The sequence below is a fragment of the Bombina bombina genome, chromosome 3, assembly GCF_027579735.1.
Source record: "Bombina bombina isolate aBomBom1 chromosome 3, aBomBom1.pri, whole genome shotgun sequence".
Taxonomy (NCBI): Eukaryota; Metazoa; Chordata; class Amphibia; order Anura; family Bombinatoridae; genus Bombina; species Bombina bombina.
The window spans coordinates 402,209,260-402,222,113 of record NC_069501.1 but is presented as its reverse complement, the minus strand read 5'-3'; the positions used below and the strand labels follow the sequence as shown (position 1 = coordinate 402,222,113).

General features: G+C 35.5%; 1 protein-coding gene across 2 annotated transcripts in view; it reads right to left on the bottom strand.

Annotated features, from left to right (window-relative positions):
- The window catches only part of SYT6 (synaptotagmin 6), a 787,509-nt gene that overhangs the window by 435,027 nt on the left and 339,628 nt on the right, over window positions 1–12,854 (bottom strand). Inside the window, exon 1 of one of the 2 annotated variants that reach the window (XM_053706566.1) lies at window positions 9,762–9,873. The exons of the other annotated variant lie outside the window; for it this stretch is intronic. The gene's annotated coding sequence lies outside the window, so the exon portion shown is untranslated. Of the gene's footprint in view, window positions 1–9,761; window positions 9,874–12,854 lie in introns of those variants that run through there. 2 annotated transcript variants of the gene reach the window in all.

Here is a 12,854-nt window from a genome sequence, read left to right as displayed (position 1 = left end):
TTAATACACTTTTAACATCTGTGATTACCTTGTATCTAAGCTTCTGCTGACTGCCTTCTTATCTCAGATCTTTTGACAGACTTTTATTTCAGGCAATTAGTGCTGACTGAGAACTTAAATAACTCCTTGTGTGTGAGCACAATTTTATTTATATGAAACACATGAACTAATGCCCTCTACCTGTGAAATACTGACAAATGCATTGAGAAACGAGGCAGCCTTCAAGGGTTTACAAATTTGCATATGAGCCTACCTAGGTTTAGCTTTCAACTAAGAATACCAAGAGAACAAAGCAAATTTGATAAAAGTAAATTAGAACTTTGTATAAAATTACATGACCTATCTGAACCATGAAAGTTTAATTTGGACTTTACTATCCCTTTAAGAAACAAATTCCAAATGACTGACTATCTGATCACCAGATGAAACAAAAGATTTATATTTTTGTGATGAACAATTCATTAATATGTACACATGTCCAGTAACAAGCATACAATAATTGATTAAAGTGAAGTATAAAATGACACAAAATAAGTGAGGTCACAGGAATATAATATGTTATTGCAAAGCCCAATTACATGTATTTTTACACAGATATAAAATAATACAGAATAAAATGATCCCTTTATATGTCTGTAGACTATTTGGGATAAATGGGTAGACCTGTAAGGGGATCAGTATGTTCCCCATAGAGTTTATAGAAAATAAAAATAAAAACAAGCAAATTAATTAACCTTTTTTTTAACAACCCTAAATATACATTTTACTCAGCTCACACACTCCATTAGTTATTCTGGTAATAAAGTGCCTTCTTATCATGTTACAGAGCTGTATGTATCATAGTCACTATCTGTTTATTTTATTTCAGTATATTGAGCCAACAACAATCTTTTTTAACTCCAAATACAATACCAGTAATCTACCCTGAGAAATGTAGCAACGCCAGTTATGGATTACAAATAGGACAGAGATGGATTTGTAACACTTTGTTACCTTATGTTACCCAGATTTCATGGGGAAAAAAATCTGAAGATCTGAGCAGCAACAGATGGCATGAAAATGAATATAATGAAATGAGTTTAAATCAAATAAAATACAAAATATCCAGTGACAGAGATCTATGTTCAAATCATCTGTAATAATTAGCAGAGAAGTTAAAATCCTACACATCTGCTCTTCAGTATCAATTTAGATTAGAAGATCCATTAGTTTAACTCTTTACTAGTTTAAGAGAATGAAATAAATCTTATTTATTTTGGAGAAGGCATGTAAACATATAACAGCCTTGGCACCAAGCATCTTCTAGTATTTGGCAACCTTCAGCTTTCATTTGAGTTTTTTCACCTTCTTAAGGTGAAACCTTCATTTTAATGTTTTGTAAAACGCAACTGTGTGCTTGCAAGATGCATATTTGTGAAAACAAATGTATATGTTGGGGCACTGGCTGGACTAAACAGGACAAGGGAGCTGAGGTGGTAGAGAGAGAGTGGTTGGGCTTCTTCTGTAGGCAGGCTAGGTGGTCTGGTGGGGCCAGGGAAGTAAGTAAAGACTTGGTGGGGCCAGGGAAGTGAGTAAAGACTGGGTGGGGCCAGGGAAGTGAGTAAAGACTGGGTGGGGCCAGGAAAGTGAGTAAAGACTTGGTGGGTGACCTCATCAGAATTAACACTTAAGAGGAATCAGCACAAACTTATTGCTTTATTGGTTAACTTCAAAAAGCCAAATAGAGGCAGTTGAACACATTTGTAGCTACATTCTGATGGGGTCACCCACCCAGTCTGCTGCTTGGATCTTTATGTTTTGATAATTTGTTTACAGCACATCTCTTGCGGATATAAAAACTGCCTGTCTTATAATCTTGCAATTGCAAAAACTATGAAGGGGAAAAGGGTCCTCGGTCACTGAGAACTAACGGTAAGTACCTATCAGCCAATCAGAATAAGTAGAAAGTAGCTGTAAGCCAATGTACATGATTAAATAAGTAATAATTAAAGTATACGCCTGATATTGTGTATTTGGATTTAAAAGGCCATTATTGTTAACAATTAAATGCTCTAATACATTAGAGAATGTAATTTTCTTACTTTTGATCCTGTTCTACTGTTATTTAACCTCTGCAAAGGGGTTGAGGACACAGTAGATGATCCACTCCGGACCTGCGGTGCACTGCTGGTCCTGAGCGGAACCCCCGGTTGATCTAATCAGCAGCTCTAGTTGCACATATGAGTCATGCGATTAATGATGCTGATTGGATCAGCGGGAGGTTCCGCTCAGCACTAGCAGTGCACTGTGGGTCCCAAGCAGAACATCTATTGTGTGTTTAACCCCTTTTTGCAGGGGTTAAATACACAATAGAGCAGGGTCGATAATCGGAAAATTGCATGCTCTAATGGATTAGCGCTTGTCATTTTTTTACTATAATGGCCCATTAAATTGAAAAAGTTTTTCTTCACATTTTTTATGCAAAAAACAAACAAACAAACAAACCCAACAACACGTTTTTCATAAGAATGAGATAAACGTGAGAGAACATTTTTGGTTACAGTTTCCTTTTAAGAAAACTAAAATCTTTTTTTTCTATGCTGCATTTTTCCGAATGACAAAATCTAAATTAAAACGGATCCCAGTAAATGTGTGCTGATGGTACAGTAGTCTACCAATTGATTTCAGTCTAGATTTATTTATTTCCCTAGAAGACTAACTAATGTAAATTAATTTGCAAGACCTTAAGTATTTGTAATAACTGACATTAGGTTGATTGCAACACTGGTCTTGTAATCTATAATCGCTTCCAACAAGTTCTACATTTTAGCCTTCCCATAGCCTGAATAACTTGAGTGGAGATGATCAATGAAGAACTAATGAATAAGCTGTGAACTTTTCCATTAGACATTTAAAAGTACGTGAAGTTTTTGTTTGTGTGGAACAGTCATTTTCTGAAATCTATATAAAAATACTGTATATTTAAAGGATTGTAAAACTGTCCTACTTTTCATATGAGCAAAACATATATTTAGCTTTATAAAGATATTGTGAATAACACACTTTTACTTTTAATGAGCAACAAAACTTTGTTTTATTTTAAAACAACTATTTTTATTTAGCCTTTGACATCACATAAGACAGTCCAACAAAAAGGGCTGTTCTACTTGAAAAGAATGTGCCCTTTTAATTTGCATATAATTAGCTGATGTGTGGGCTCAAGACCGCATGCGCTGTACTGGAAAACCATTTTCACATGCGCAATGTATTTTTTGAAGACAATCGTCCAGCAAACAACATGGGGATTAGAGCGTGCACAATATAACAAGAATTTAGTCGTAGTGTGAGATTGATGTTATTTCTATTAATCAAATAAGATAAGACACACCATTTATGGTAGATTTGATTTTGGTCAGCAATTTTTGTAAAACAATTTTGTTCACAATATATATATATATATATATATATATAGCGGCCCCTATTAGGAGTTCCTGCATTAGTAACTCATTTGTTTTCTTGATGTTATTTCTGTAGCTGGGAAGATCACGTTTGCGGCTATGTCACCGGCACTAACTGTGCATGCGCATCATCCTCCTGGAGCATATTCCTTCCCAGGTAGACCGGCTTTGATAGCAATTTCACAAGCATATTACAAGAAAACGGCTTCAAATAATTAATTAGCTATATATATATATATATATATATATATATATATATATATATATATATTTTATAACATTCTTTTGACTGATCTAAAGTTTTTTTTTTTTATGTTTCATATCCCTTTAACTTTACATCGAGTGATGCACAGCTCCATTGGCTCTAAATGGGATACTGTGTTAATGAAATTATTTTGGACAAAATGAGTTCATATATATATATTCATTTAGCTAAAAAAATATAGAAACACACTTTTGCAGCTATCTAGTGTTTTTTTTTTTGTCAAAAATCATTTGATGTTTTAAAAAAAAAAAACAATTTAAATGCATGGCAAAAAAAACGCAAGAGTTCAAAGTTTTTATAAAAACTATCAGCTAGATTACGAGTTTTGCGTTATGAGCTGTGCGGTACTAACTTGCAAGTTATTGTCACCGCTCACTTACCTACAGTGCTGGTATTACAGGTTTAAAAAAACCCGGCGTTATCAGGCAAAAAGTGAGCGTAGAGCACAATTGAGCTCCATAGCGCACTCCAATACCAGCGCTGCGGTGAGCTACGGTAAGCTGGTTTTACGTGCTCGTGCACGATTTCCCCATAGACATCAATGGAGAGAGCCGGCTGAAAAAAAGTCTAACACCTGCAATAAAGGAGCGTAAAGCTCCGTAATGCAGCCCCGTTGATTCCTATGTGGAAACTAAATTTATGTTTACACCTAACACCCTAACGTAAACCCCGAGTCTAAACATCCCTAATCTTCCGCCCCCTTACATCGCCGACTCCTACATTACACTTTTTAACCCCTTATCTGCCGCCCCGACATCGCCGACACCTACATTATACTTATTAACCCCTAATCAGCTGCCCCAACATCGCCGACACCTACATAATGTTATTTACCCCATATCTCCCGCCCCCAATGTCGCCGCAACCTACCTACACTTATTAACCCCTAATCTGCCGCCCCAAACGTCGCCGCCACTATACTAAATTTATTAACCCCTAAACCTAACCCTAAGTCTAACCCTAACACCCACTAACTTTAATGTAATTAAAATAAATCTAAATAAAACCTACTATTAATAACTAAATAAATCCTATTTGAAGCTAAATACTTACCTATAAAATAAACCCTAAACTAGCTACAATATAACTAATAGTTAAATTGTAGCTAGCTTTGGTTTTATTTTTATTTCACAGATAAGTTTGTATTTATTTTAACTAGGTAGAATAGTTACTAAATAGTTATTAACTATTTACTAACTACCTAGCTAAAATAAATACAAAGTTACCAGTAAAATAAAACCTAACCTGTCTTACACTAACACCTAACCTTACAGTACAATTAAAAAAATACATAAATGAAATACAATTAACTAAATTACAAAAAAACAAACACTAAATTACACAAAATAAAAAAGGAAATTATCAGATATTTAAACTAATTACACCTAATCTAATAGCCCTATCAAAATAAAAAGCCCCCCCCCAATAAAAAAATACAGTTTTTGAAGACCCGACATCCATCCTCAATGAAGCCGGCAGAAGTCCTCAACGAAGTGGCAGAAGTCTTCATCCAACCGGGCAGATGTCTTCATCCAGACGGCATCTTCTATCTTCATCCATTCGCCGCGGAGCCGGTCCATCTTCAAGACATCCGGCGCAGAGCATCTTCTTCTTTCCATGTCTTCTTCCAAATGAGGTTTCCCTTTAAATGACGTCATCCAAGATGGCGTCTTTTAGATTCCGATTGGCTGATAGATTTCAATCAGCCAATCGGAATGAAGGTTGAAAAAATCCTATTGGCTGTTGGAACAGCCAATAGAATGCGAGCTCAATCCTATTGGCTGATTGGATCAGCCAGTAGGATTGAAGCTCAATACTATTGGCTGGTTGCAACAGCCAATAGGATTTTTTCAACCTTAATTCCGATTGGCTGATAGAAATCTATCAGCCAATCGGAATCTAAGGGACACCATCTTGGATGACTTTATTTAAAGGGAAACCTCATTTGGAAGAAGACGTCAATTGAAGAGGATGCTCTGCGCCGGATGTCTTGAAGATGGACCCGCTCCGCACCGGATGGATGAAGATGCTGTCTGGATGAAGACTTCTGCCCGGTTGGATGAAGACTTCTGCCCGGTTGGATGAAGACTTCTGCCTGGTTGGATGAAGACTTCTGCCGCTTCGTTGAGGACTTCTGCCGGCTTCATTGAGGATGGATGTCGAGTCTTCAAAAACTGTAAGTGGATTTTCGGGGGTTAGTGTTAGGCTTTTTATGGGTTTATTGGGTGGGTTTTATTTTTAGATTAGGGTTTTGGGCGGAAAAGAACTAAATGCCCTTTTTAAGGGCAATGCCCATCCAAATGCCCTTTTCAGGGCAATGGGGAGCTTAAGTTTTTTAGTTAGGATTTTATTTGGGGGGTTGGTTGTGTGGGTGGTGGGTTTTACTGTTGGGGGTTGTTTGTATTTTTTTTACAGGTAAAAGAGCTGATTTCTTTGGGGCAATGCCCCGCAAAAGGCCCTTTTAAGGGCTATTCGTAGTTTAGTTTAGGCTAGGTTTTTTTTATTTTGGGGGGGCTTTTTTATTTTGATAGGGTTATTAGATTAGGTGTAATTAGTTTAAATATCTGATCATTTCTTTTTTTATTTTGTGTAATTTAGTGTTTGTTTGTTTTTTGTAATTTAGTATTTAATTTATTTAATTGTACTGTAAGGTTAGGTGTTAGTGTAAGACAGGTTAGGTTTTATTTTACAGGTAATTTTTTATTTATTTTAGCTAGGTAGTTAGTAAATAGTTAATAACTATTTACTAACTAGTCTACCTAGTTAAAATAAATACAAACTTGCCTGTGAAATAAAAATAAAACCTAAGCTAGCTACAATGTAACTATTAGTTATATTGTAGCTAGCTTAGCGTTTTTTTATAGGTAAGTATTTAGTTTTAAATAGGAATTATTTAGTTATTAATAGTAGGTTTTATAGTAGGTTTTATTTAGATTTATTTTAATTACATTAAAGTTAGTGGGTGTTAGGGTAGGTTTAGGGGTTAATAACTTTAGTATAGTGGCAGCGACTTTGTGGCGGAATATTAGGGGTTAATGGTGGCGGCGATGTTAGGGGCGGCAGATTAGGGGTTAATAATATTTAACTAGTGTTTGTGATGCGGGAGTGCGGCGGTTTAGGGGTTAATATGTTTATTCTAGTGGCGGCAATGTCCGGAGCGGCAGATTAGGGGTTAATAATTTTATTTTAGTGTTTGCGATGCGGGAGGGCCTCAGTTTAGGGGTTAATAGGTAGTTTATGAGTGTTAGTGTACTTTTTAGCACTTTAGTTATGAGTATTATGTTACAGCTTTGTAGCGTAAAACTCATAACTACTGACTTTCAGTTTACGGTCTGGATCTTGGCGGTATAGGGTGTAATACCGGCACTATGGAAGTCCCATTGAAAAAGGACTTTTTGAAAGCTGCGGTAATTACGTTGCGTTACGGCCAAAAAAGTGTGCGGTGCCCCTGCAAGACTCGTAATACCTGCGGTAGTGAAAAAGAGCCTTAATGCTGCTTTTTCACTCATACCGCAAAACTCGTAATCTAGCCGAAAGTTAGCAAAGCTATTTTATAATTAAAAATCTTCAAGTACATACCACAACTTTTTTCTTGTATCCAAGAATTACATTTTCTGATCTACATACACAGAATATTATTGCTTTTTTGTAAATCTACACTCCCAGAGTATCACAGCTTTGAATGTTATTATACTTTCACCTTCCAATAATAGAAAAGTTAATTTACTTCAAGAATCCTTTCCGTTTCTGCTTCTCTGCGCAAAGATATTGTACAAATCTAATAAGGTTCAGTATACTGCAAGCTACTCCAGGCCCCTTCATCTTTTGTTATCATACAGAGCATTCTCTCATCTTTATGCTTATACATTTTCCATTCTTTGACTGTTTTTATAATTACTGCATTTAATGTTGTTACTGCACAGGTAATACAATACATATTATTTACATGGCTCCCTACTGTTCCTTTTCATCCAGTAAATTGTACACTATTTTTCATTTAATCTCCCTGTTTCCATCTAAAATTGTAAAAAAAAATGGCTTTAGCTGATCCTATACATTGTATGGTTATTTTTTATAACACCTTATCAATTACTTCCAAACATTGCAAACCTCTGTGCTCTAGGATTTGTTTAATGCTAATTTTATAAAGTACCTGGATCACTGCACAGATATCATGCTAAAGAAATATATTAACCCCTTAACGACAGTCGTTAAGGGATTGTCTGCCTGTAATAGCGCATGTCTTGCCGCTCCATACTGTTTACATTTTTACAATCAACTTGTAATCTGACTCCAATATTTTCAATATGTTTACAAGAAAAGTAAAGGTACATACTGAAAAAAACTATATACTTTTTTGCTGATCTCACAAAATTACGATAGAAAATAAAAGTTGAACAAAAATATTAAATTAAACAAAAATATTAAGTTGAACAAAAATAAATGTGGCTTTCAATTAAATTGCATGTGAATGTTCTGACCACTAAGCGAACATGATGAAAGTTTGAATATGATATTGATTCTTCGGATCATGAAAAAGATTCATAAGAAAAGACAACTTCACTTTCTAGCCCATGTAATTGGAACTGGCAGTTCTCAAAAAGTAAATGAGATAAATCTAGTTAACAAGCTGACTAATCCACAGAGTGTGGTTGACATTACTTCTATAGAGTAATCTTAGTTTTGTAGTCCACAGCAGGGATTATCGATCTGTGCTCTGTCAATAATTGCCAAGGTCCTTAATCCCTGCTGCTCACTTTATCTGCTCATTACAGTCACTGCACAACAACTACTCCTGGTCAGATACATATTATTTGTCTGCTTGCTCATTAACACCTGGACCTCACTGCAGGAGCTCTGAAATCAATTTATTACATAGCTTCTTTCATTTAGGGCCATACTGTATATTTATATGGAGTATTTTGTATTATGATTTATTTCTAAAGTGTTTATTTCATAGCACAGGATAAGGGAGTACAATAATCTATTAGACTAAGGGAATATATAATATTTAAACAGGAGATTTGCTCTGCTTCATAAAGTTTCCAACATTTCAAAGAGTTGATAATATGCCTATAATTAATACAAAAAATCTAAGTCTATATACAATATATTATAATAAGGAAAAAGATTATGCATAGACTTCAACAAAGTAGTAGATCACTGGTTTTCAAACCTGTCTTCAGGCTTCCCTAACAGGCTAGATTTTCAGGATTACTTTGGGTGAGAGCCTTTAAAATAACCATGTTAACTGGGCGTGTCTGAAGGGCAAACCGGAATGGTCGCATCTTCTAGAGATCCGGTGAAATCCCTATTAATCCGATGATTAAAAGAGTTTCTTTAACAGGAACATTGCTATATACACATATTCTAGAGCATCGCGGTATAGTGGAACATTATATCATAAGATATATGCTGTTTATATGATACCGGAGCCAGGACTCAGAACATAAGGGCCTAGAGTGGCAGCTACTATTAGGAGATGCTACCCCCCTCGGATCCTCCAATAGATTGTGCCTTAGCCAAACACACTGGCACATCAGCAAGGACTTTGCCAGTAAATCCCTTTACTCAAGGGGGATTCCAGAGAAGAGAAGAAACCAGCGATCTCAATGGGGCCACCGCCGAAGACACAGGAGTACAAAATTATACCAGCACACAATGGCAAAAATTTGAAGAGCTCTGCCAGCACCTTGTTGAAGAATCAGCACCGTTTGATTTCTTGCTGAAACATTGTCCCGAAGCAGATGCTGAAATTACGAAACCATAGAAACAAGCCCCCCACCAGGAGTCATCACTACAAGGAACCTCAGCACTTGGAGACAATCTTCAACATACAGCATAAATCTATCCTGAGTGCAAGCTTATCAGAATCAATGTGCAGCAAATTCAACACAGCATCAGACGGGGAAGGCTTACAGAGCGCCCAGCTAAAAATCTACAGACCTCCTGACCTAACAAATGAATACCTGGGGAAGGAAACACACACATCGCAACTCATGTCTGAAGGGGGGTTGGTGGGGGACTCCCGTGCAGACATACCAAACAAACAAGTGTACCTCCTTCCTAGGCATAGATCAGCTAGACGGACAGGATCAGATTGAACACCGGCCTGAGGTTTCCGAAAGACCACACGATAACACAACACCAGCAGATACTCTAGGAGGGACACTAGAAGAAACCAAAGCAGGACCATCAGTAGACCTAAAAAATCTTAGCAACCCTTTGTAAAGTGAATAATTTACAGCAATTAAGACTTTAATTGTCTCACAAACAAAACCCGTGGCTGGGGAAACTTTCCTAATATGACAAACAAGCAGGGTATGTGAGATAACCAGTCACTTTCAAACACGTTAACAGCGTTTTTCATAGATTAGTATTTATAACTTGCTATTTAGTATATTAATATTTAAAATGCCTCTTTTCATGTTGTACTCTTAATTATAACACTAAGCACAGGCTTCTATATTTTTCAACTGCCATACTGCCTAAACCATACAACTTTTATTTTGCACTTTTTATAATGGTTATGTACCAGGTCTCATATCAAACACACTGTCACCATTCTTGTATCTGGGTTTCATATGGGGATTTGTGGGGGCCCCCAGAGAGACTTAATCGAAAAGACAGTGAACCAAGCGTGCTAACTGACTGACTACCATCAAATAAAATAAAAAGGAAAGCTTTGTTTATTACAAGGCTACATATACCTTATTGAAAACCTTGTTCATGGCATAATATTACTTTTATTTCTCATATAAATACACTTTTCAGACGTAAATGAGCTCATACTAATTTAGTATTGTAGTTCATATTTATCTGGTTTCAGAAATATTCTCTTTAAGAGGAAGTTCTAATATTCCCTAATTTTAATAACTACGCTCCCCTTCGACGGCAACCGGTGGGCTTGGCTAAGGCCCCTAGTTAGTTTAACTAGAATTGTTTATGTTGATGTGTATTTTGCTTTGTTTTATAATCCCTTTTCTTCTTTAACATACAAATATTAAAGGGACACTGAACCCAAATTTTTTCTTTCGTGATTCAGATAGAGCATGCAATTTTAAGCAACTTTCTAATTTACTCCTATTTTGAATTTTTTTTTCGTTTTCTTGTTATCTTTGTTTGAAAAAGAAGGCATCCAAGCTTGTTTTTTTGGTTCAGTACTCTGGACAGCAGTTTTTTATTGGTGCATGAATTTATCCACCAATCAGCAAGAACAACCCAGGTTGTTCACCAAAAATGGGCCGGCATCTAAACTTACATTCTTGCATTTCAAATAAAGCTACCACAAGAATGAATAAAATTTGATAATAGGAGTAAATTAGAAAGTTGCTTAAAATTTCATGCTCTATCTGAATAAAAAAAAAATTGGGTTCATTGTCCCTTTAAGGATCCAAGAGTGATCCACACCATATTCAAGAAGGATCAAAAAGAGAACAGACTAATATTAAATGCATATATGTCTCTTGCAAAATGTTTGTAACATTACCAAATGTACATTCTTGTGTATGCTTGATATTTGTAACATGCGGTTCCTCAATTAAAATATTTAAAAAAAATAACCATGTTTACTAATCAGCTGATTATTTTACCTGCACTCTAGATCAGATATCCTCAAAATCTGGCCTGTTAGGAAGGCCAGAGGACAGTGGAGTAGATTAAAGACTCCCTTCTAAAAGACAATTGGAGCCTGATGATCTTCAGCTCTCCGCTCTGGTCTAAGACCACTCGTCAGTACTGTGAGGTTGATCATATCCTTTTAGAAATGCAAATTTTATCTCCAGAGTAGTTTGTTTCGCTATGCAGGGTTCTGGGTGTAGAGAGGCACATACTATGGCAATATAATTCCCAAAAAAGCCCACAAAGATTTTGTGTGCTTTCAATCCATGCCAGGCAAGTTTCTGATCATCAAACCCTTGATTTCTCTGACATTTTATAATAAAATGTATATCACTTGGGCAAATCCGTTTTCATTTTATACCTTTGACAAAGACTTTGCCGAGTAATGGTTGATAGCATTAATGTTTGGATACTGTTTTTATTGTGTGGAACCATCAATTCATTATTTTTAAAAAAAATTTGGTACATCTTCTTCTTTTTTTTTTTTACACGTCCGTGAGTATATCTCAACTGTAGTGAATGAGACTGATGATGGGTCTATAGCAAGTCCGTTTTTAGTAGTAGCAGAACTTTACACTATTTTTTTCACCCATCTTTCAGCGGCAACAACATGAAACTGCCTTCAGTTATGGATAACTATACTACAAAGACACATTTTTCATATATTTACAAGGACTGTAAAGGTGCATACTAAAAACAGGATCTTAGATTTTGATGATGACACAAAAATTACAAAATAAAATAAAGTTAGTACAAGCTGAACATTCTGGCAAAAAATCGACATGTTTTGGAAAATGAGCACGCTTCCTGAATACTTGTTGGTACATTGATAGTATTGAAGTATTAGGGCTAAATTGGGGCAGATTCAATTAATTTTATTAAACAAGCTGCTAATATGACATCTACTGCCCAGTGCTGATAGGTGCCTTACAGGATTTACAAAAGGTTTACATTTCTTTACAATCTTATGGCCATTAACTACCTTTCTAATTGGCAAGGTGTATTTTTTAGTTATAATAATATATTTAATAAAGCAAAGAAAACAAATTGAATTTGTACCTTTTACATTCTTCACATACACTGCTATAAAAATACAAAATGGTAAGTTTAATAGAATAGAAAATAAAGAATAGAAATTCTATACACTGAATTCAGTAACATTCTTAGTATAAAGATAATTTGACTTACTTTACACATCCAATTTTACAATTTATTTTAAAAAAGTTTGTGTATGTAGGCAAATTCATCTAAATATTTACTGTTTCAGTTCACAATCTTAGCTCTGATAAATTGGTTTAGAAATTCTAGCTAGTGGGATGAATAGGGTATTCCCTTTGTGGTTTTAAAGTCCTGGAGTGTTCTCTATGAAAAAAAAGGAATGTTTTATTGATTTTCTTTAACCAATATCTATTTTTGCTTTTTTTTTTAAAAGGGGTAACTGGTGCCCACATGATAAAGAACGCTGGCACCTGCAAGCAATGCACTTCAAGAGGTCATATTTTTTTTAATGAAGTTGTATTAGTCCCTTTGAA